Source organism: Amia ocellicauda, chromosome 20 (genome assembly GCF_036373705.1).
Source record: "Amia ocellicauda isolate fAmiCal2 chromosome 20, fAmiCal2.hap1, whole genome shotgun sequence".
In the NCBI taxonomy this organism is placed as follows: domain Eukaryota; kingdom Metazoa; phylum Chordata; class Actinopteri; order Amiiformes; family Amiidae; genus Amia; species Amia ocellicauda.
In genome coordinates, this window is record NC_089869.1 from 9,338,970 (window position 1) to 9,365,857 (window position 26,888).

The 26,888-nt window shown below is 41.6% G+C and overlaps 1 long non-coding RNA gene across 1 annotated transcript in view; it reads right to left on the reverse strand.

Moving 5' to 3' along the window:
* The window catches only part of LOC136715881 (uncharacterized), a 120,803-nt gene that overhangs the window by 58,253 nt on the left and 35,662 nt on the right, over positions 1-26,888 (reverse strand). Inside the window, exon 2 of the long non-coding RNA XR_010805098.1 lies at positions 20,274-20,330. This is a non-coding gene — a long non-coding RNA (uncharacterized LOC136715881). The remainder of the gene's footprint in view (positions 1-20,273; positions 20,331-26,888) is intronic.

The window sequence follows — 26,888 nt, forward strand, 5'->3', positions numbered from 1 at the left end:
GGCGGGGAGACTCCGCACAAGCCAGGCTCTCAGCCTGTTTTCCAAAGAGCCAAGGCTCTGAGATGACGGACAGCATCGTGTGCACAGGGAGTGCATGTGAAGGAGGCTGCATGCCCCCTCTGGCTATACAGTAAATTATTGGTTGTAAACGCGAGGCTGCTGTATTCTCGGCGGTGTTGGAATGTGCTTTAATCTCACGGACAGAGTCACACGCTATTGGTGCATGGGCAGTGAGCCCACCCATTCCAGAAGTAAGCCCATGCCACCTATAGCATACCTACCACAGGCATTTTTCATTAATTACGGTTATCTGTCTTGTTCGGCAATTTATATACTCAGTTACAGGTGCAAGAGAAAAACTAAAACTCTTGGAGTAACAGTCAGTATAAACACTGCCCTGCTCTGCCCTCTCCCTCCACTCCAACCCCCTCGTTATCCAGCACTCAAATCCAACAAATACAGGAATTTCAAGAAAGGACGGAGCGAACGCTGGCGTTTCATTGCATCCAAAGAGACGGGAGGTGTGTAGTGAAGCTGATATGTGTCCCAACCCATGGTGAAAAGGATACCTCCTTTCCTCGGTCTCTGAGAGATCCCAACGCATGACACACCTTGTAAGGGGCAGAGAGATGACCGTAATCTCATGACTGCAAAGCTCAAATAGAGGAACAGACAGTTCTGAGAGGCACAGCTTGTCCACAGCTTGACTTTAACCTTTTTATGATATACATATATATATATATATATATATATATATATATATATATACACACACACACACACTTTTTTTTTTTAATATCCAAAGGAGCTCAAGAAAATACACAGAAAGCATTACACTCAATATTGAAGCATGAAAAATCAATAGTGACTCTGAGGGGAATTTCTTTAACTCAGACCCATCAATACTGCACTGAACCGGGGCCACACTGACACAGACTGTCAGATGCTCTAACCGAGTTACAGAAAGGGGAAACAGCTGGCTCAGCAAGACAACCAAACCATCAGTACACTCTCATCCGCACGTGCGCGCCACCCCAGCTCCCTTTATGAGGATGGGGAACAGCTAGCGTTCAATACTGCACTGAGCCAGGCCCTGGGAGAGGCTTTCTAAAACACATATATTTTATGTTTGCACTATAGTAATGATCTGACTTGAGCAATGAAAAAGAGATGATAGTTTTCCCAATTGAATCCATGTTTTAAGCCTAGTTAGTCCAATTGAGAAACCTACCCGACCACTGAATACTTCAGGCACTGGCTTTGTTTGAATGTTTTCTCATGAACGTTTTACTGTTTGTTTTAATAAAGTGTATGCACATTAATGCATTCAACTCAATAATGGTTTGCTGGTATGGTTGTTCAGCTTTCCTTGTGGCAATGTATTTTTCACAATAACATTTTGTCAGCTTTAGTCCTATACATAAAGAATGCCTTGATATGTAAGCATTATTCATGTCTGTTGTTTAAGCTTGTGAAATTAAATGCGATTCCCTGTCTGTGCTTGTTTTAGTCGTGCACAATAAGGAAATACTGTTCAAAAAAAGGGCAAAGAAACTACCTGATCATAAAGGCATAACCAAGATTAGAAGACACAGAAGTGTGCCAAGGTACAACTGTGGCATCTGTTTAAAATCAAATGTATAGTTTCGAATCACACTTTTTGTTGTGGACCCCAGGTGTGATGGAGACAACCCTCATACCAGCATTGGAGATGAAGACAACATACACATATGTCCTCTGTTTTCGATCACCTGCTTTTCCACCTGCAGTTACATAGTCCAAAACAATAAACCCTAACAGAGTTGACACCGCCTTCCCTGATTCCACTGGAAACTCAGTCAGAGCTCCATGCCAACTGTGTACCCTCCCCTGGGAGTGCCCGGTCACAGCTGGATAATGATATAGCCCTGATTTGATCCAGCATCTCTCTGTGTCATCGGGCCCAAACAATTACTATTTTATTTGTGTTGCTCATAAATTGGGAATGAATATTTTAAACTCTAATATCGCCTAGAAAGTTATTATTCATGCTGTCACGGCAAATACACACAGACAGGCACGCACACACACAGACTTGGTCTTTTGAGAGAAGCTGTCAAGACTGTTGTCCCTTTTTTTTCATGTACTGGAAGACAAACAACACAGCGCGAGGGAGAAACTTGGGACCAGTCCACTTCCTCCCTTCCGCTGACCAGTGTGGCCGACACAAAAGCTTGACCGCCTACCACCTCCCAAAAGCACTCGGGGAAATTCAGGAGATTCACGGGGGCCTACCTGAGACAGTCAGCCAGTGCCAAACCAAGGTCTGGAACTCAAATCCCCTTTCTCACCATTCCTGGCTTCAGTGGATCAAAAATAACCACACAGCAGGGCAACTAAAAATGTATTCTGTCCAGTTCAGGGCATAAAAAAACATCTACAGACTCAGTCTACAATTGAGTAAACATCACCAGGACAACAATGGCCTACATCTCACAGGCCTTCTTGACTTTTATTTCTGTCTTCACATTTCTGAACACTACAGTCTGCTCTCGGGGGGCTGTCTCTCTGTTTCTATGATATGGAGCATTCAGCTGTTCAGAAATGAAACCAGGACCCTCACCTCCAGCATAAAAATGACCGTTTCATTTCTTAAATGAAACGAGGGAAAAGGGACCAAAGAAAGGTGACCTTCTTGTGCTGCGTTAGGAGCTGTCAGTATGAAGCACCTCCCCCATGTAAAATATATTAACACCGATTGCCCGCTGCCGGCCCAGTTCCCTCGGCTCATTACCAGTATGAATCGCTCCCTATCTGGTCAACTGTATTCAATGGCTTCTCACTTTGTCACATAGATTGTACAACAAGGGGAGGGAGTGTCGTGACTGAAGTGAAGACACCATTCCTCTCATCTCACCACTATGCCTGCCTTCCTTCCCTCTCTCTCTCGCTCATATCCCTCCTGCTATTTCCCTGGTCAAGTAGACATCTCGCCTCAGACAGTTGGCAAATGGCCGTAGACGAACTATCCAGAAAATCCCTTTCGAAAGACAATGTTGCAGCTCCCGGCAGGCGCTCCGGTGTTTGTGAAAACCTTGTGAAAACTTCTGCACCCCCGAAAGAACAAATGGCAGCTCGGCGAGAGCAAGCCTGGCTCGCTTCCCTGAGGAGTAATGCCTCTCACAGATAAGGCCTGGAATGCATTTACGATGAGAGGGTTATGAATGAACTTATTATCCACCAGACAGCTGCATATCATACAACCACAGAGTGAGAAAAAATATAAACCAATTTGGCCCCGAATTTTGCAGATAGTATTATCCTGGCTGCAATATGAAGACATTGTAATTTTTTTTTTTTTTTATAAGACATGCGAGACAGCTAGGTCACTTCACTGCAGTGGTAACCTATAGATTCTTGGTTGTAAAACTGTGGCACTGCAAACATGGCTTAATGCAAAAAATAACAACCGCCAAAGAGGAGAATGCACAAATCGGGCCGTCTCTTTTGAAGCGCCCTTCGAAGGAGGATGTCACGGCTCACGGCAGGCGCTCCGGTGTCTGTGAAGCCCTTGTATGGAAAAGCAATCTTTCATTGATACTTTCCCGCGCAAGCTGTTCAGAAATAATGAAGCAGTGACCAGATGGTATGGTGCAGCGTCAACGGCAACAGGAGTCACATTCTCGCCAAGTCTGCGTGACTGATGTTCGTATCTGTAGCACGACTGTAGTATTCAGTCTGCCATCAGATCTACGGGAGGCAAGGAGTGAAAGGCGCGCGCTGACCTTTCTCCTGCTGAGGCTCCCAACTGAAAGGATTCAAAATGTCTGACCCAACCTACTGAATGCTGCTCTTCTTTGCTTTCCTCGGGACCTATTAAGAAAATAATTTGGGCCAGGATACAATCTTATGCCCAGGGGCATACTGAATCATCATATACTAATACCCCCCCACTACCAGGTACAGGGCACTGCAATGGGGACAAAAGTGTCACACAAAAGTTATTTGAATTTGCTGGTAAACTAAAAAGTTTCATTTTGTGCAAATAACAACAATCTCTCCCATAGTTTAACTAGGGAGCCATACATTTGTACTGTGGCAGGGGAATATGCAGACTTTACCTCAGTTTTACAATATTTCAGAAAATAAAATGAAAAATGACGAGGGGGTTAAAATTCACATTGGATTGAATCTGTTTTGTACATCTACAGATGGATATACCCTCTAGCACAAAGAGTTCCCATTCCCTGTACAAGACTGAAACTAATTGGTAAAACTGAAGAGAGTTAGATGTTTACTAAATTTAGACATTATAGCAATGAATGACTTCAGACAGCAGAGAACAAAGTGGATGCCAAAACCTGACAGCTAAACAACCTCTCCTAAAAAGAAACCAGGTTTGATATATTGTACTACTTAGTGTATACCCCAAAGACAATTAATATCAAGAACATTTTTTAAGAAAATTGGTACATACTTCAAAGTGATCAATTGTTGGGGAATACTCTTAAAGAGTTGACAATATTGGCTTATAAAAAAAGCAATGATTATAAATTAAATAGTGTGGGCTAATTTTGATGAGCAATAAACAAACAAGCAAACAAACAAAAATCATTTTTGAATCTGGTCCAATTATCAAACACAAATGTGGCAACTGCATAAATAAGAAATGCTAATATGGTTTATTTATCCAGTTAAGAGAAAACCAATGGAAATCAAAGGTTTTAGTAATTGTACAACCAGCAACATAACTGATATGACATAGTGACCATGTTGTAAAATATAAACTATATCAATTGAACATATCACAACATAGGAGTGCAATACAATGTGAGAATACTAGAAATTAACATGTTAAAGAATGAAATCACAATAGCCCTTAATTTAAAACAAAATAATAATTGGATTTAAAGGTATTTGTATTATTGTTGCATACATTACTGTCAAAGTCTTCATACTAAGGCTATAAATGAAGATATACTCATTTAATCTACGGTGTAGATCTCCAGAATGTATTTTGGCAGATTATACTTTGCAATGGCTTGTATCAATTGTTTACTATACCTCCCTATGATCTACCACTTTTTTACCATTTTTAAATGTACTAATTTCTTACACTTAACTGCAGTTTCACAGTAAACTTGATAGGGGTTCAGACTGGGATGGCAATCCACACTGGCCTCCTTAACCTTCCTTATTTCACACCTGTCTAATAAGGATTTATACCACAATGTGTGGCAGGGACTGAGAACACAAAAATATCTGCAAAAAGTTTGGCTGATGATTTCACTCCTAGTCACGGGAGTAGGCTGTTAGTGCGGGAAAGAAAGAAAGAAAAAAACATTCAAAGTGGGCTGCTGGCAGATACCTTACATGGTACTTTTAAATTATTCTCATTTTAGAGGGTAAGACAAAGTTGTCCGTTTAGGGAATGCCAGAGAGGAGTGTAAAAATCCAATTTAAATTAGACTACTGTGGCTTCCAGTATCATTGTCCAAATATCTATCACATCTCATTGTTTATTTAAGGAACTCAATTTGAAAGACAGGCATGGAACTGCAGATAGGTACACTGCTTGAAGAGTAGTTTTTCACAGCAGTTAACATTCTGTTTTGTAACTTACATTTATCACCATTTTTATTTACAGAATACAATTTAAGATGTTTAGTTTGCACCTCTCAAAGTGTCCTTTAATCCCTTCCAGTATATGTACACACGCACACACACACAGGTGCACACACAGTGTTATAGCTTTTACTGCTCCCTACAGCATGAAGGGTTGTGATCATTGCCAGTTCAAGGATAAAACAATATCACAAAGCTAAACAACAAACACTACAGGCTTCATACTTTAAGAAGAAGTAGAATCTGTATTTTTTGTATATCTGTATAACCATACTGTTGTTTTTATTATGATGGTGATTCTCATCAAAAGGAATGTATTTATTTTGATGCAATTCCACTTTTTTATTATTATTCCCTGCAGTTTCTAGTCCCAATCTTGCACACTACACTGGTGCACAGATATCTTGTAAATCCTCGTGGTTATACGAAGGATAAACCATGTTCGAGAATCATAGTGCGGCTACATATGAGTTTCTTGGGCAGATTTGGAAGCTTGGGCTTTGTGATTAAAATTCCCCAAGTATTCGCGTTGTTGTTCTCATTGTTGTGGCTGTTTTACCTGTGAGCCTGAATTCACACAGCAAGGAGAGTGGCAGACAGCATTCTGAGCTTTACAATTATAATGCTGGAAACAGGGCCAAGATAAGCCGCAACTCTAGTCATAAAAAAAAAAAAAAAGGTGCCAATATTGACGGCAATTACACACACACACACATTCATTATTAACAACACCGAGTCATGACCATCAGCAGCCTCCCATGCGATGAGTTACAGCAAGCAACATGGTAAACATTACTTCTCCACTGCTTAAGGCAACCAATTAATTACATTAATACTTAACCACTCCTTTCAAAGCAGGTCTCTGTCATTCACACTGCCCCTCTCACTTGGCCCGCTGGTGGAGAATGTGACACAAAGTGAAAGTGAATTAAGTGACAACACCGAGCACAAAGTGTGCAGACAAACTAATAAAAGTATCTGATAGGGGTTCCTGTTGATGTGGATGTAGATGCTCAGGCAGAAATGCTAATTCTAATTATCGATTGAGTGATTGATTGATTGACAGATGGCCTTCTCCAGGGTGACTTACAGGTAGCATGAGCATAGGTACAGAAGTGTTGAAGACTAATTGGACATGGGTGGGCTTTTCAGACAAGCAGACAAGCCAGGAAAGCATGCCACTTAAAATATACATACATACACCGATCAGCCATAACATTATGATCACCTGCCTAATATTGTGTGGGTCCCCCTTTTGCCGCCAAAACAGCCCTGACCCGTCGAGGCATGGACTCCACTAGACCTCTGAAGGTGTGCTGTGGTATCTGGCACCAAGACGTTAGCAGCAGATCAGATCCTTACGCTTGCTCATTTTTGCTGCTTCTAACACATCAACTTTGAGGACAAAATGTTCACTTGCTGCCTAATATATCCCACCCACTGACAGGTGCCATGATAATGAGATTATCAGTGTTATTCACTTCACCTGTCAGTGGTCATAATGTTATGGCTGATCGGTCTATATATTTAATAACATATTACACATTTCATTTTTTCAATCTCTCTAAAGATTTGCATGGAATATATACCCATAAACACACACACACACACACACACACACACACACACACATATATATATATATATATATATATATATATAAATTCACACATAGGAACAAGGAAATGGAAGGCGATTGATGACATGGTTTTCTCTCTCTCTGCCTGGAGACCTTAGCCATAATTGATGTGCATGTATGAGCAGTTATCGTGAGATTAACACAGCAGGAGCAGGCGAGGGGCAGTGAGGGAAGGTAGTGGATATCTTGCAATGAAAAGAATGTGCATTACAGAGACAGGAAAAAACTAACAAAAATATATATGTAGTCATTAAAGTTGAGATCGGCTGCCCGATCCTACAGAGCTTTTTGCTTCAGGTGAGCTCTGGCTTATCTTGACTTGACCCTTTATTTGCTTGACCAGGGCTGCTCAGAAGTATACACACTGAGAAACAAAGGCATTGTGGATATATGGATATACAAGAGATCCTTGACTGACAAATTACCTCAGCTTACTGCAAACACACAGGGCAGTATATCCTCAAATCAGTTAATCACGGAGGCGGTAGATACAAGCTGGTTCAATATACAAGTTTAACACTGAAAATGCAGCTCACACACAGGTCCTGGTGTGCATATGCTCCGGTCCTGTCTGCCACATGGTTACACCGCCACGGATCTGCAGGCAGTGACTGGGATAACAGTCTTCCTGTCACTGTAGGTTGCATTGAGACAAAATGTGTATGCAATAGAAAAAGATCATCTTGGCCACACGGAGGACAGCGGCCGCCGATCCGTCCTCACACTGCAGCCTTCATTAGAGCACAGGTCTGCAGCAGCTGGCAAGAGCTCAGCTGGTGTGCTTTCAAAAATAAGACGGGAGCACACCCACATGAAAGACAAATATACCTTATGCTGGGCTAATGTGTTTGCTTTACTCCTCGACATACAAGCTGAATGCATTTATCTGTGCTTTGTGCATAACTCCCCGTGCTCCGAAATAGCCATTCAGCTGTGTTACAGCACTGAAAACCAGGCTGCCTCCTTCAGGTTTGGGACTATTTTAATACTCCACAATATATGTTGCATAACAGTAACAATCAGTGCAGTTCCATCAGATGCTTTACTTGAGGGCTGTATGTGTAATTATTATTTATCTGAGCTTGTTCTACACGTGTTTTGAAATGCGTGATCGTTTTCACTCCGGTCTCACCCCCTGCTGGTAGCGCTATCACAGCTGTTACATTCAATCCACTTTGTATGCGGGGACTCGAGATCTCTTTATTAAACACAATGCCATAATCACCCCCTGATGTACAGCCAATTGCCTCCCATTTATGGGTTAAATTTACATCTGTTTTCTTGCGTCTGCCACTGGTGTAACTGCCCCCTTGATTTGCTTGTTTGTATAACATCCAGTACAGGGCTCTTGGGTCCATTAAAAAAAAATCAAAAGAAACTTAAAATCAGATTGACTTTATTTACCACGGGCTACTGTGCAGCTGAATCTCTATTCCTAATGCCCCCTAAATTAGGGCTGGCATCTGGCCTACCACTGAAGACGCTGCAAACTCATCTGATGATTTTGCCAAATGGAAAAACCAAGACCACATCATTGCCAGGCCCAGTCCTCTAATTAAACAGAGATGTGAGGATGAATATAATCAAACTGGGCTATCCTGTTTTCAATTTTGAATACTGTTAAGCTTGGGTCACCATTGCACCTCAAACACAGTGAAATTAATTAGCCAATTCTGTCAACTTTTACAATGTATTATCTCAGAATTTCTCCATTAATTCGTCAACATTCTGCATTACAAAATAATGCAATAGTATCTCAGATTTCTTATTATTAATTTTGTAAAATCTCATTATAACTCAGATCTTTTTCCCTCAGTCTGCAGGGACAATCAGGTTCCATATGGGATAGTGAATTACCTCCTTGTGCTTGATTATTTATGGGCTTATTTATATCCTTATTTATTTCAGAAGCAAATTAATCAGTTGTGTTATCTCTCGTGTCCACTCCCCCCTATTTCTTTGTTGTTGCAGTCGAGTGAAAGCTTGATCAGTCTCAGAGATGACAGAAGTCGTGCTTATGCCAATTCATGAAGTAGCATCATTTCTACTTTCTATGCACAAGGGGTTACTGAACTCTGCCCGTATACGATACTTGACAAAAAGCAGCATATTTGCACGGTAGTGACTATACCTACCGCTCACAGATATGGCCGTTCTTACTTTTGCTCAATTGCTCATTCAACTTTCAGATTCATCCTCATGTTGGACAACAGTAAATGCACCATTGTAGCAGAATGAAAGAAAACGTATAATAAGAAATGTAGGTTATTTTCTACAAACCTATAGCTTTCTGTGCAGGGTGAGACTTTGGAGGGGATATATAATGATTTGTAATCCTTTCAATGACGGTCACGCTGAAGTGTAAATGGAATCATAGGGGAAACTATTCATACAACTGACAGTTTGTAGACTCCAAGAAAGGTGAAAATCACTCCGTATTCCTGCCTATGTGCCATCACCCTTGATTTTGATTAAGATAGGATGTATCTACAGTGAGAAACATACAGCAGATTGTATGAGATGCCTGACAATAGCATAGAATCTGCCTGTATATTTTCAAAACTCATAATATATTTAGACTTCTGTGTAGTCTTACTGAAATAACTTGAAAAAAGCTAAAAAAAAAAAAAAAAAACATACAAAATTGATTGTCAACTATAAAGCTTTTATCAGCTATATCACAGGAGCCTACAGCACACTTTGAACACTTACAGGTAATGCCGCTGTCTATGCCTGTCTATCCAGTCAACCATTTCCAAGCGCAAGATCCTTCTGCTCGAATTCATTCGTCTAATTCTGTCACCTGATCTCAGAGTGGGGGTTGGACTGGTCAGAGTAGGAGTGGATCACTTTTTGGAGGGTTTTCACTTCACTAAGCAAGTGGGTTTTTGATCTTTTGGATCCTCTTTGGTCCGTTTCGGATCCAAACCACTCGTCGCACTTAGCATTGACACTTTTCAATTCAGTGTGATCATTGTTATTTTTACTAGAGTGAGAGAGAGTCGGCCATTCATACATGTAACATGTTGAAGACCTGTTTCATACTACTGGCACTTCTTGCGCTGGTTTATGAAGTTTTGAAGAGGGAGGTATTTGTGAAGGCATGTTCTGAGCAAATATAGAATCTGACACATCCTGCGGTGAGTCAGTGAGCCCCTATGGCTATGAAAGGTTTTTCGTAATGTGCGCAGCCTGACTGTATGTAAGTGTATATAGTTGCACGGAGACATGCAGCGCTTCAAACTGCTTAACAACTGAGGAAATAAAAATAGGCCCAATTAAGTCAGATGATTACCTGCAATAAGCCCTACATAAAAGCCAGCAGCAGATAGATCTTCAACAAAAATAATAAGACACTGAGAGGTTTAATGAAACATTGCTGTTCTGTGTAGCGAGAGTGTTAAGTCCTGAGTACTGTTCAAAACTGTTCTTTATTTTTCTTCACGATGTTTTGAACAATTCAAATTAGTCATTAGAGCACATTGCACTATTAGTATGCACAGAGAAAATGCACTCAGCCTGGGCTAGAGGGGGGAATATACATATATATATGTAATGAAAGAAACATAGAATTGTGCTGCACTACAATTTTTGTAGGATGTCTTTCAAACTGACCATTAGTATATTAAAGCAGAGGAATATATTCATTAAACGTAAGCCATAATCATGTAGTTGTATTGCATTTGTAAAAAATAAAAAATAAAGTTTTCTGATTTAGTAATGAGTTGGTACTGACAGTGTTTAAATCCAACAGCACATTCCCATACCGCACAGGGGAATTGCTCCAAATGATTAAAAGCTTTCAACCTGGTTTTAACAAGGCTGCCTGTTAAAGAGATCCCAAAGATTGTGAACACGTTACTTTTAATTATATAAGCAAGTGTACACCACAATTATCTCTCTTAACTCCAGCCGTCCTAGTGCGCCTACTTGGGAGGTCCGCTCGACTGTTACATCATTCCCGGACGCGCGCTTTGCACTCACTAACCCACAAAACATGCAGCGCCAATTCGGAGAAGCACTGCGCACACACCAGCTTGTGTTTTTGGATCTTAATCTCGGACTTTCAATTGTGGAACAGTGTACTACCTGGGCATGATTGGGCAGTGAATGGGGGAAGCAAATGAAGAGGTGAACAAAGAAGCCTATTTGGCATTCTCTCCCATTCCTTACTCCTGTAATGCACAGACAAGCTTTCTGCACAAAAGCCAATTCCCTTTCTCCTCAAAGAAATAAAAAAGAAGAGGAGGAGGAAGAAAACACCCAAAAAAAAAAAACATACACTTGGCTACAGGATTGCAATCAATGGCACACACTGCTGTTACTTAATGACCTGCATACAGGCTCAATCACGGTGTTACAAATGGAAAGCACACGTTCCAAGCAACAAAAGTCTCATTTGCATCTAAATAACAGGCTTTACCCCACACTCCAAAAAAGCAAGCTCAACAGTGCTGCGTTTCTCCAACCTTTCCAAGTAAACACACACTGTGCTGAAAGGGGGAGGGGAGGAGGCAAGACACCTACACAGTGAGTGAGTGAGAGGATATCATGAGCCTGCATAGCTCGTTCGCTTTGTATTTGATATTCAGCTTCATTACCGCACAATAAAAAAAAAATAATAACGCCTAGGCATTTTGGTTTTCTTCAGAGCCAGCAGCAGGTGGGAACCGAAACATCTTGACTAATCAGGGCAAAGGTCTCTTTTAACTTTAGACAAATAGAAGCCCGTTCACTCGACACTCTGATGAGACAGTTCATTCAAATCACTGCCGGCTGTGGGTAAAGAAAAAAAGAAAGAATAATTTTCGCTTCATCATTTTTTTTTTAAGCTTTCAAGAAAATGACCCCCCGCTGTTTTCTGAGGAAAGGTTATGTGCTTCTAATTAAATGCAGAGCAAATACTGAGGTGCTATTGCAGAGGAGTTTTAGACAATATTCACAGTAACATCCCCCCTGCACAAGTCACAAGCCACCGGGACAGCTTGTGTGCGCCACGCCGGAGGAATCTGAACCGCGAGAGAGCGTGGCGGATTTGGTCAGAAGGTCGCAAAGAAAAAATATAACATTACTTTTCAGAAACAAGGCTTTAAAAGGATTACTTCTGCGCCTATTACTGCTACATGACTGCCCAGGAATACAAGTCAGCTAATGTACATAGATATATTCAAAACGTACCAACCACTCACCTCCACTCATCAAACTCTAAGCAAACCTATCCTCTTAAGTCATCTTACGGAGCTGTCCACTGGCACAGTCCTGAAATTCAGATATTTTCTATACAAACTAGGGTGTGCTCAGTAAAGGCTAGTTTTTGTTGAACAGTGATGCTTGGGCTGGTCTCTAGTGTTATGGGTGTTATAAAATATGTTACTGCCCCCAAAAACTGAAACACACGAATATATGATTTTTTATGAGTACTGTATAAAAAGCTTTGACCCGCTATGACTGAACATGACCAAATGTATGTTGAGATGATTGAATGTAAATTGGCAGTAAAGCCTTGATAGTCTGGGGGAGCAGTTTTTGATGCATGTTTTATTGTTTTTACCCCTTAACCCTGCTCCTGCCAAGCTTTTGAATGGGACCCTGATGTCTTACCTCAACTTGTCCTGCTAAGAATTTGCCAAGAATGGTCAAATGCAGTGGGTTTTTTTTACCACTAATAGTAACTCCTTGGGTGGAACATGATATGAATCCTGAATTCACAAACCCCACCGCAACAAGAGAAGTTAAATACACGTATCCAGTGCAAGGTGTGGAAACAGTAGGAAGGCAAAAAAAAAAAAAACAGACAGTTGTATAAAATATTTCTTGTTTTTCTTCTCCCGGGAGGAAGAGGTAAAATTAAAGCCAGGCTTCTTCCACTCAAGTACAATTTATTCCAGTCAACACACAAGACTATAGCTGGTCTTCTGCCTTAAGTGGTGGTTAGTTAACTGGAGAAAAACAAGGCAATTCGCACAGGACTAGCCACTTGAGAACGGCCACTGCATTATTAAAGGAGCTGTGAGACGCCGTGCAGGAATGGAGGCCAGAATGAGGCCGGGTTACTGCTTTGTAAAACGGTGCAAGGGTTACTCATAAGGAGAGAGAAACAGTGGAGTCTATGCTGGGCTGCTGTTTAGAATGGATCTCCTCAGGTCAAAAAAGGCTGTGTTATATCATGAAATACCTTCCCTTTTGACTAAACTTCCTCAGTCCCAGCATGCACTTTAACAGAGGTGTGCATGTAAACAAAATCTCAATTAAATTGTACGACAAGGTTTATATAAAACTGACATGGAAACTCCAGGACTGAGAAGGTAAAACTGCAGCACCAAGGGGTAGTTTTATGAACTCCACTGAAGTGAAGATGAAGCCATTAAGAGCTGTTACTGAGATACAGCTCTGAATGGAAGTGCTTGTGGCATCAGTCTTAACACATTTTGTCATCTAACTCCTACTAATGGAAGAAGGATATGTACAAATATGTACTTACATACATACTTCAGAGATGCTTTTCACCATGCAACCCCGCACCTCTTTAACACTGGGATAATCTCTACAATGGCACACAACAAACAGATAAGCGCCTCAGATCCCCGGTTACAAATTCACGCCCAGTGCACTCCAAATACAACCTCACTTTCCTAGCCCAGCATGGCCAGATAGGCATCCCTTTTGAGAAATGGAAACACAGTGCTGGCTTGCTATAGCAAGAAGGCCAAATCTCAGTGCTTTCAGCAGGCTGGGCCATCTAAGAGTCACAGTCAAGTTGTGTCTTTATTCCTGTAAGATTTCACAGGACAGCTGTGGCCATTTTGCAACTGACCTATTTATCCATAAATAAATACAGATGCCTAATTATTGATTTGTCGGGAGCATTTGTGAGTTCAATAAAATCCTTGTTAAAATAAATAAATTAACAGGTAGATAAATAATAAAAAATTAAGCACAATCTGTCAGGTTTACCTCACTGAGTTTGTGTATGGAAGCCCATTCTAATGTCTCCTAGATTTGATTTCTAAATACGAGGCACGTAATGCACTGATGAAAGATCAATGATCTGTAACATGCCACGAGGGACTCCTAGAGCTCAGCCAGCCTGAACAGTAGTTAACTAAAAAGTTACCTGATTTGACAAGTTGCTGACTGATTAAATCACAAATTGCAAGGGCACCACCAAAGCAAGGGAAAGAAAATGTGTCACAGGAATGCAGGCATGTTCTATTAATTTATTTATGGGTTTCAGGAATTTACCAGGACAGGTAAACAGCTTTCTGTCATCCACTATGTATGTATTAATGTATTAATTAATAAGAGATACTTGCCAGTTTTTGAAAGCATTTCTGCCTAAAGCCTTTACCCCCCGGTGGATCATTTTGGGAGTGGTTATAGTCCCTCATCACCCACTGACGTTTCATAATCAATGAAATTGTAGACGGGCTTGATACTTCAATATGCTTTTGATGGGTTTAACTGCCGAGCTGTGATGGACAGCCCAAGGTCAGGCATGGGACGGCCAGGCCAGAGGGTGAATGTAGGTCCTCCATAGACTGGCTCGCATGCGTGAACCGTGGCAGCGCGTTGCATCATGAGAGTTCCAGCTACGTGTTTATTTAGCGCTGCTTTTACTAAACAGAGACAGGCAGCTACTCTACAGCCTACAGAAATACACAGCGGGACCCAGCGCAGATATATTTACAAGACAAATTCCACCCTGCGGTGCGGGCAGCGCTGGAGAGGGGCACAGCGGGGCACTAACAGGATGGCTCAGTTCAGAGAGTAAAAATAGATACACTGTGCCCTCATCCACTAGGGTTTGGTCACGCAATGCATGTAGATATCCTGCATTTCTGAAAAATATATACATATACACTTATTTACATATGGCTTATTTATTTATTTTTATATTTGTTTGTATTGCCCCAGTAATTGGGAGTCTAAATTGCATGGAAGAACAAAAGCCATGAGAATGACAGACAGGGATCTGCCAAAGCAAACAAAAGCTCTCCCCAAAGGCTATAGGCACGGGGAAATGAAAGCCAATGACTCAGATGAAGAATGGCCACAAGGGCTGTATCATGAGCTGACAGACAGCGGATGATGTGCCTTGTTTGCACTAATTTGCCAAGATGGTTCAACACAGGCCATTAATTGACGCTTTGTTTCGTCTTTCCACCCTGAAGACGTTTTGCTAAAAATGAAAAATACAAATAAAACAGATTAAAAAAGGATCCCAGGTACCTTCTCTTAAGCACAGTCTTCTGTCTCTCTCCTAAAACTCAGCATGCAATCTAAACAACAAAGCCAATTAAAACCAAGCGTGCACAAAAGCACTGACCTATAGATTGGGATAAGACCCCAAAGTTATTTTTACATATCCTCCTTCTCATGTAGGTACGCACTAGTCTCCGTGTCACGTTTATGAAGTTTCGTTCAACGATTCCAAAGTTTTCCCTTCACTTTCACTTTGTAAAACAACAAATATACAGTTCTGATTCAAACCTGAGTTCCGGATTGCCAACAGCACATGCCCCAGTAAATAAGCCTTATTGAATAGGTAGGCAAACACTAGGCAAAAAGAGACACAAGATCATGCACAAAGAGGAGCAGGCACAAACACCAGAGTGACTAGTAGCTGGGCCTTGATTGTGAGGCAGTGTGATTCCACAACTCTTTCTGTAACATTTATCCCAGTGCTCTGTCAGGTTCCTGGTCATACCCTGATGCTCCCATTCACTTTGCTTCATATATTTCAGCATTTCCCCCTGGGTGGGAAACTGGTTTTCTTTTATCTATTACATTAAAAGAAAAAGTATGTATACTTAAAAATATAAATAATGTATTTAAAAGAGCACCAACAAATACTTACACATGCACGTAAGATCCATACCCACTCTGCACTGTAATCTAACTTAAGCCTGTTAGCTTGGCTGCATATGCAAGCTTAGCAACTTCAAGTGAACGGAGCCTCAAGCGCTGGGACATGCACAAGATGGATGTGAATTTTTTTAGGAAACTATACCCTTGTGAACAAAGCGAGGTACAGGTACGTGAAGAGACAAGAGGTTCAGTGCCAGATCCCTGCACTGAAGACGTTAGCTGCCACCCTGCGACTAGCACTTCCTGAGCACAGTATCTGGCACTCAAGCTCCAGACTGTCACAGTAATTAGCTCGGCCTACTGCAGTATCTCAAGTTCTGGGTTTCTCATTTACCAAAAGAAGTGAATATACAGCTGAGAGGATTATCTAAAATAAAGGCAAAAGAACATAACCTGGGCTTAATTGCCTCAAGCAAGACAGCATATATAAAATTATTTTCTTGTATCGGTGTAGTCAGATGTCTATTTTCTTTCTGCCTTGATCTAAAGTCATGTTCAGGAGAATGAAAATATCCTTTCCCTTTGTGCTTTACATAGTAGTCTGAGTGATCTCCCAGGGGTCAGCACAATGACCTACAACAACATAATTAAAATAATAACAAATCACAACAATTAATAATGCTTGTGTCTCGGTGACTTCACAGACACACGTGTGCGTGCATTAACACTGAAACCTCAGCAACGGAAAACATGTATTCATTATGTTAGGCTGCAAGTTGGTCTCAGATGATTAAAATATCCTGCTGGACAAAAATGCAGTGGTCAAAAATGTTCTATTGGGTTTGGGTTCCATTGGGTTCATTAGAGCAAGTCCTTGCACCAATCAATATGAATCAATGTCCTTGTGTAACAGCGGGTGTTTTCCTTCTCAATAGGCCGCTGTGTGTCCGTTGTGCAGCTGTGTGTGAAACACACACACACTCCCCCACACTCCTCTCTCTCTCTCTGTGTCTCTCTTTGAGCTTCATTACATTCCCAGCTGTGCCCCAGACTCTTAATTAAGCTGCCTGTAATTAAAGATTGTGATGACACTGTCAAAGGTTCGTTATGGGAGGAATTAGCAAAGACCCTAGGAGACCCATCCGTGCCTCTATCTCAGTCTCCTCAAGACCTCCCTCTATGTGTCTATCTGTGTATGTGTGCATGTGTGTGTGAGAGAGCATGTAGTGGGCAAGATCTGAAACACCTTGACAGACTTCCAGCTGCTGAAACTCAGGGCTGATATGGGACCTGACTCTGAGTTTAATAAACCTTTGACAGCGATGGGTTTGTGTAAAAGAAATGTCACGAGTAATGATCCCAAAAAAGCTTGACTGTTCAAATTGGATTCTGAACAGTGGGCAGTACGGTCTGTTTGCCATCTGAAGCTCCACAGCTCCTTTGAAACGGAACCGGGTTTGGTCTCACAGCGGGCTTGCAAAGCTCCCTCGATCGATTAACTTACACTGCTTAAGAACGATAACAGATCTATGAACCTGTCCTGGCTAAGCATTTGACGCGTCTGGGAGCTGAAAGCAAAGCTTGCTTTGCTCGTAGCTCAGGGACACGAGACTCCCAATGCATAGCAGTTTAATCTCAGAGTTGTTCCCTGTTTGGAGGTTCTAGTTTGTAAGCAGAGAGCAGTTTCTAGATATATCTTATGGTTGCCCTCATTATGAGAATATTTAAACCAACACATCTGCAAGTTGCATATTTGTCTTTCTGCTACAACAATATAAACAATACAAGCGGTTAAAAACTAAAATTAAATTGCTCAAACTAGACATGTAGCGTTCCCCTCCTTCCCTGTAGTACCTTCAAATTCCCACTTAAGGCTGCTAACTTGCTTGTATTGTTAAGTACAACAGGCTCAAGTGCTTAGTTCACGACTTCAAGACATTCATTTTAAAACCTGCCTAATGCCACCAGGAGTTCTGTAAGATCACAGACAGAATCAGAAATGCATATGTTTTCACTAATAAAACCAATTTGGCTAATGGCAATGGAAATATTTCTTGCCAGGACAGTTGGTTTGGACATTCGGCTTTTTCTACTGCACCCAATAGAGTTTACAGCTCTTCGCTTTTTACTCCAAGCGCTTGCCTAGCAAGAATAAAATCAAACGCACGAGGGCAATTTTACATGTATGCTGATGACTCAACCCTGTCCAGGTCTACACTACAACAGAGAGCAAAGACAGGGAGAGTCACAGGAAACACAGAGAGGGAGATGTTAACCAAGTCCAAACAAGACAGTTTAAGAAGCCACAGCCAGTAGAAGGTAACCCTTTAACGAGCTCATTAGTGCAAACCTCTCTCTCTCTGTCACCTTCTCTCTTTTTTCTCCTTCCACAACTCACACAACTATCCCTGGTGATGTAATATTCGCTGTGGCGAAGATGGTCTTAAAGCTTCCAAAACACGGTTTTAGTTTCATTCCAGCAAGACAAGAAAATATTAATAATCTGACCCCATTTCATCTCAGCCTCATATGGGACAGACTAAAAATACATCTTCTTTATGTCTTAGGTATAGTGTCTTGGACAGAATTATGTTTGGTTTAGCAGCAGGGGAAACCCACTTACATAACCATGTAGTAGTGAGTTCTCCAGGGATCAGTTCTGCGTGTAGAGTGAAAGGATGCCGTATATTGAGTCGACACCAGGGAGCAGAGCAGCGCACACTGTCGCAATTATAAAAGCATCTCTGAAAGCAATTGCACTGCTGCTTCCACATCTTAATGAGTCTTTTAAACTTCTTAAAGATTGAACAATCAAAACAGGGTTTTTATTCCAAGGAGAGAGTGCCCCAGACATCAAATCAAAGATGCTGCTGACTGGTTCTTAAAAATTCTAAAAAGCATATTATATGCTACGCACGAAGGATAATTGTCACCAGCCTCAAAAATAGAAAAACAAAAGTAATAAAAGAAAAAGAAGACATCTTCTGACAAGATAAAAATCTAAATTAATCAGGGAATATCTTTAATGCCTTCTTACGGGTTTTGGAATCATTTCTATTTTAATAAAACCAATTGCCAAGTTAAATCTTAAACACATGCCTCTCAAAACATTATTAAAATGTTAAATTACCCAAACTTATCACTCAGTGGGTTACTTTAAAAAGAAGAGCAAAGCATTCCTGAAATATTTAAGAATCAGCACTCTGATCATGCAAGGAAATCTAGCCATTTACCTGAAGAGAAAAGAATAGTACCAGCACTCATTTATGGCCCTCAAACCCAGTCACTAAACACACAAACGGACAACACTAAGGAGCATACAAAGATGCGTGCTTGGAATAACAACAAGGGATATATAAGAAAAGAGATAAATGCATGTGAAAACAAACGAAAAAATGACATAATTGAAAGAGCGAATGGCAATAGGCCAGACACAATCCGAGAACAGATCAAAGATAGACAAAGGAAGCTATCAAATGGATCCCAAGAGATGAAAAAATACCTAGAAGACCACCACATTAAAGATGGGAAGATGAAATAGTGAGCTTCGCACGCGTGACATGGAAAAGAGAAGCTATAGATCAAAGCAAGTGGAAACAGCTTGGGGAGGCCTTCGTTCAGCAGTGGATAGATATAGGCCGATGATAATGACGATTATGAATATATTTGAGATATATATACATCTTATATATAGACCAAACTGAAGCTAGGCATCATCAGATCTAAGATATATAAGCCTAGAATGTTTCTGGATGAGATACAAAGGAAAATCAGGTTGTAACTGGCGAACGATGTAGAAATGTAGAATGCCACCATGTGCAGAATACCAGTATTCAGGAACATGAAAACCTTTCATTACGAATTACATATTATCATGAGATTGTACTAGAAGTTCATGAGCGATTTCATGTTTATTTAGCAAGGGGTGGGAATATGACAAACAAAGCAAAACAACACTTGTCTGAGAGAAAACATTGCACAGAAAGGAGGGGAAAATTGTAAAGCCAACCAAGAAAAAAAAACAAAAAAAACAGACCATTATTCTTCTTATCCTCCACTGCCTCCTTCCTGCCACTCTGTTTTCACCTCACTTTCTATCAGAGCACAGCAGGAGGGACCTTCGTGAGACACTTTCCATTTAACAACAAATATGATGTCTATGATTACTTTCCAATTCTGCGCTTTTTATGACGGGAAAATAAAGAAATAAATACACGCCTACCTCCGTCAAGAGGATTTCAGCCAGACTTATCTGAGTCAAGCATGCTGGAAAATAAACCTGGAGAAAATAAGAAAAGGGAAAAAAAATAGGATGGTAATGCAAACCGTTATCTGGGACCGAATAAACTGAAAACAGAAATCAAATCAAATAAAATCAATGGAATAAGAATAAAATGAGTTATTACAGTTGAGTGGCACAGAATAAACAGCACCGATTGAAAACCGATAGAAATATGAGTAAAATAAGACTCCCACTGAATCGCAGTTTAATCCATTGTGTACACTTAGATTCAGACGCTGTAGATTATTGTTCTGTTTGTGGCAAGGCAGCCATGTTTAAATCCACATCTTCCATCAAACTGGGTTTCCATGTGTTAAATGTTCAGCCCCACTAGTGCTGGCTTAAGCCGGTTGTCCTGAATCTAGATGTTCCTAATACACATTGCCAGGGGGATGAGATGAATAACTCAAGGAAGGAGAAATTGAGATGATCATATCAAGGAATACAGAACATCTACTTGACAAAACCAGAATCTCATTGTCAGGTTAGGTTGTGGTCTCTTTGGTCTCTTTAGCAGATCAGCAGATCATTGGATAAGTCTAATAGTGTGAAGGTGTTTTATTACACCGTGTAACCATTTTTTTTTGGGTTCCTGGGTAGTAAGTGTTATTTCCAAATTGCTTATTGCCACAAGCTTTGCTTTTGTGACCAGGACAGTGATATTTTGAAATTCGCCTATTTCCAATGAGAAAGCGGGTGAATTTGTGTCTTTTCGATCACAAAGTCAGAAAAAAACAACATATGAATCCAAATTAACATGTATTTATACTAAAGTAATACAAAAATTACTACAAAAGATTTAGAAGTGAGTAGTTTTTCGAGATTTACGATTATAACGTAAATCACTTTCACGAATCAGCCCCCAAATGTAGTCTCCCATCATGTTCTCGTTATACTGTCCTTGGTAGCTGCGTTCAAAGTACAGTATATCCTGGTGGAAGCTCTGGCCTTGCTCCTCTGAGTACGCTCCCATGTTCTCCTTGAATTTATCAAGATGAGCATCAAGGATATGGACTTTAAGGGACATCCTACAGCCCATTGTGCCGGAGTTCTTCACCAGAGTCTCAACCAGCTCCACATAGTTTTCGGCCTTGTAATTGCCCAGGAAGCCCCGAACCACTGCAATAAAGCTGTTCCAAGGTGCTTTCTCCTTACTAGTGAGCTTCTTGGGGAATTCATTGCACTCCAGGATCTTCTTTATCTGTAGTCTGACAAAGACACCGGCTTTGACCTTTGCCTCTGACAGCTTAGGGAAGAAGTCTTGAAGGTATTTCCCCTCATCGCATGCTATGGCTTCTCCTACCACTTTTATGCTGATGATGCCCAGATCTTCCTGTCTTTTCCCTCTTCTGACCCTCTCATCCCCTCTCGAATCTCTTCCTGCTTGTCTGCTATTTCCACCTGGATGCACTCACACCACCTCAAGCTCAACCTCTCCAAATCGGATCTCCTGTTTTTCCCCCACTCTTCCTCACCTTCTGCTGACCTCCCCATCTTGATCCCCTTGAAATCCACCACACTCTCTCCTTCTTCTTCCGATAAAAATCTAGGAGTCACCCTCGATCCTGCGCTCTCCTACACCCAGCACATCACCACGCTGACACGCACCTGCAGATTCTTCCTGAGCAACATACACCAAATCCGTCCCTTCATCACCAACTACTCGACTCAGCTACTCGTCCAGTCACTGGTCCTCTCCCACCTGGACTACTGCAACTCCCTCCTGGACGGCCTGCCTGCAACTACTACCTGCCCACTCCAGCTCATCCAGAACTCTGCGGCTCGTCTGGTATTCTCTCTGCCCCGATTCACACACGCTACTCCACTGCTCCGCAAACTCCACTGGCTCCCGATACCGGCACGCATTCAGTTCAAGACATTGACCCTCACCTACCGCTGTCTCAACCACACTGCACCAAGCTACCTTCAGACCCTCGTCTCTCCATACATTCCCTCCAGACCACTGCGGTCTTCCAGTGCCAGAAGACTAACTCTGCCTCCTCTCCACTCTCCTTCCTCCAGAGCCGTTCCTTCTCATTCCCAAATGGTGGAACGACCTTCCCACCGAAGTCAAAACAGTCCTTGACCTCATTCCGGCGCTTACTCAAGACGCATCTTTTCAGACAGTACTTATAATATTAGTCCTTTTAACCCCCATCAGATAGCACTTCACAGATTGTTATTATGCTTCTTGCATTTTGAATTTGTTTCCTCCTTGCTCCCCTTCCCGTAGCCCCTAACTGTGACCCTACATCTTGACAGCACTTAGCTTTACCGTCCAGGATATAGGACCTCATTTACAGTACTTGCCTGCGTACATTTGTAAATTAGAAGTTGTAAAATGTATTATATTTTGAATTGCTATGTTTTATGTAAATTTAATTTGTAATTTGAACTGTATTTTTGCACTTTGTTTTGCACTTATGTTGTAAGTCGCCCTGGATAAGGGCGTCTGCCAAGAAATAAAAATAATAATAATAATAATAATAATAATAATAATAATAATAATAATAATAATAATAAAATAATAATACTTGAAGGCTGCTGACTCCTTTTCTAGAGCTCTGACAAATTGTTTCATAAGGCCCAATTTGATGTGCAGTGGTGGCATCAGCACCTTCTGGGGGTCCACCAGTGGCTCCCACTTGACGTTGTTCCTCCCCACAGAAAACTCAGTCTGCTGTGGCCAGTCCCTGTACACAGTACCTGTGGTAGTGCGCCTTGGTGTCCCTGCTGTCCCAAAGGCAAAGATAGCAGGGAAACTTGGTAAAATCGCCTTGGAGACCCATCAAGAATGAAGTCTCCTATGACCTCCCAGCCATACTCATCATACTTCAAGGCATCCAGCAAGGTCTTGATGCTGTTGTAATCCTCTTTGAGGTGCACCGAGTGAGCCAGGGGAAGAGACGGGTACTTGTTACCATTATGGAGCAGCACGGCTTTGAGGCTCCTGGATGAGCTGTCAATGAAGAGGCGCCACTCATTCTGGTTACAGGCAATTCCAATTGCCTCGAACAGACTGGTCGCATTGTGACAGAAGCAGAGCCCATCTTGACGGGTGAAGAAGCTGGAAAAAGGTTGATGACGCTTCCTCGGATTTGCGACTGCACACTTTCATCCAACAGGTTCCACTGCTTGAGCCTAGACATCAAAAGCTCAGCATTGGACTTGGTGAGACCAAGATCTCTAATCAAGTCGTTGAAGTCTTTTTGGTTGGGGTAGATGGGTTTCTCTCCTCAGCACCACCTCTAAATTGTCATCTGGATCTACAATGTCTTCCTCGCTCTCTAAGAACATGGGAGCGTACTCGGGGGAGCAAGGCGAGTGCTTCCACCGGGATATACTGGACTTTGAACGCCGCTACCAAGGACAGTATAACAAGAACATGATGGGAGACTACATTTGGGGGCTGATTCGTGTAAGTGATTTACAGTGATTTACTGTGATGTTAATATGGATTCATAAGTTGTTTTCTTCTGACTTTATGTGAACAAAAAGACACAAATTCACCGTTTTCTCATTGTAAATAGGTTAATTTCAAAATATCACTGTCCTGGTCACAAAAGAAAAGTTTGTGGGGAATAATAGCCATGTTCTATACTTTTGAGGCATAAGCAATTAGGAATAACACTTACTACCCAAGAACAAGAATTGTGTTGTATAGTGTTATCAAGTCTATTGTGTTCCCACTGACTGCAAGCCCACCGTGTCAACAGCACAGCTAAACCACTGAAAGGGAGACTAAAACTGATCTACTCATGCTCAGACAAGCCACAGGGATTGCGGTTGTGCAGCTACCCATAGAAACCAAAGCCTACTTTGAACCGACCCCCAATCCTGTTAGCACATAACTGAGCGAGCTTGGGGAACGCCAGTTACTGTTCCGTACTGACATGGCCCAGACATGAACCGGCAATCTCTGGACGATTGAGCCCAACTCGAGTACTTTGAAATGGTTGAGTTACCCTGATGGCGCTCTGGGTTTTGTGTGTGTGCTGGTCTGCGTCTGAGTGTGTGATTCCACCGGCCACCCCGTCCTCACGCTCTGTCCCATTCCCCGAACAGCTTGTAACTCCATCCCCATTAATAACTAAAGTGATAAATCACCCGGCAGCCCTCCAGTGAAAGCCCCCTGTTGCTACAGCGGAGCACCTTGTAAACTGCTAATATAATAAGCAGCTAATTACGCATGCATATGTTTCCGCACATTGACAGCCACGCGGCCGTCCCTCCTGTTTTACTGCCACTTTGGAGCCATTTAGTCACGCACGTGGCCCCCCTGACTCTCTCCCGCTCTCCGTGTCTTTGGCTTCACACAGTAACAAAGCGGAAACGGAAAGCTGTTGCTGTGCTGAAGACTCAAAAATTTAAAATAAACGTTAATAAAATAAGGTACGGCCTTCTGAATGTTCAACGTTTGAGATTTCCTGCACTGGACCCTGAGGAGCGTCTGCATGGACTCCATATCCTAAACCATGTATTGGAGGCAGTGAGTCCAAGCTGGATCAAAGGATCTAGAGAGAGAGAAGAGTCTCGGCCCTGTCAGCCAAAGCAACACACGTATATATTTCTCAGCTGCTGAGGACTTCATTACCCCCTGTCCCAGTGACTCTTAGAGAGAACAATCAGACTGATTCCATTCAAATAAATAAATAAATAAATTGCTCCTGGGGGATATGTAACCAATCTAGCCTTGTGAATTACAAGACGTCTGAGCGCAAAACGTTTATAATTTAATTAGAAAGGAAATGTGTGAGAGCGGCGCAATTCCGCTGTGAACCAGCTCCCTTCGTCTGCTGCAGTCTCTTCTGCTCAAGCTGCCTGCCCATCGCATCCTAACCTGCATCAGGTCGGGGCCTACAGGGGTGGATGGACCTGAACTGGGGATTTTCACACCCTGCAATGGTGCACAACAGCAGAATATACCCTATTACAGATGGACTGCTTTACAAAAGGAAATAAATCACTCAGAGATTTAATGGAACAAAAAGATGAGAAGGCTGTCTAGGTCAATGTAGCTTGCTCAGTTTAAATGGTGTGCAACGTCCACAGATGGGGGAGCTTTAGGGAACATTTCTGACCTGATCTGACCCACGTCTCAAAGTGCCATTCTGAGGGAGGCGACTGAGTTTTATCAAGTATATATCTGGTCAGGGTTAAGATTGTGTATCCAGGAACCAGTTCAAGTCTGTGAATAGTTGTGGATGGTAGGTAGAAGTAGGACAATCCAGAGGACACCAAAAAGTTGATGGCATGCTTACATCTCAGTTGGTCCCTGAGATGTTAACATGCCAGGAAACTTCTGAGTGAAAAGGAAATAAGCCTCAATATTTCATAACAGCCTTTTGCAAAGACAACGTCAATACCTGGCAGAGAAGTACGAAACATTTCTTGCTCATTCGGTAGATCTTTCTGTCACAAACAATTTACCTTGAACTCCCCAGCTGTACATGTTGATTATTACAGAAGCAGTCATTTGCGCGCGCACGAACATGTGGGGTTTTGATTAGTCATGTCAGCTCTGCAACACATCTTACTCAATCATGGACCTTTATTTTCTCCCCCCCCTGTAGTTAAGATTCGAGGTAGCAATGAAGCTGGGAATGGCAAGGCCTCCATTTCTAACACTGAAAAGCAAATATTGAACAAATGTGCATTTCAGTCCATTTCACCCACTACTTTCATTATATCTATGGTAGGATCAGCTACTTGGCACCTCAGTACTATTCGGAAAACACTTACTACAGATGCTACAGCCCAATCCGCAGTCTCCAAAATACACTGTTCTGCAAGTTAACTGCAAATATTTAGTATATACATATAAACAATATTGTCCTACAGTGTGCAAAGTAAATTAATGGACTATTTATTGTGCTATAAAATGTTCCTGGTTGAAACCTTTGCAAGCTGCCTTTGTTAAAACCATCAGCCCTATGAATAAATAATCATGGCGTTCATAAACAAAAATAATAAATAGCCCTTGAGAGAAGAATAAGTCAAGTCCTTCTATCGCTATCTCCTTTATAGTGTGTTTCTAAGAGCTGTTAATTAATGTTTGAAAAAAATTCTGTTCCCTGAATGCATCCACAAAATGTGCTCTTTAATCACATTCAACAAAGCACTTTACAGTCTTTGTAGAAATCAGATGTCCCAGTCTGTCGGTTACTTCCATTCATCTAAGTTCTAAGTGTATGATCTAGATGGTAGTTACTCGTGCACCCCAGTAATGTGTAAAATTCCCGAAAAAAAATTAACAATAGGTTGCTAGTTCCAGTTACCCAGCTATAAAACGCATTTGGAAGGATGAATCCAATAAAGTGGATGAGGTACGGGTTTGAAAACATAAATCAATCAAACAGACACACCAACACTCTTAAAAATGATCGGTGGTCTCTGGTCATACGTTCAATTTAAGAGTATGAGATTGAGAACTCAATTGGGAATTAATCAAAAACACATTCCCAATTGTAGCAATCAACATCTCTCTCCCTTCTGAGAGACTAAGTTAGTGGTACATTTTCTCACGAATTACTGAACTGTCCACCAAACCCGTGC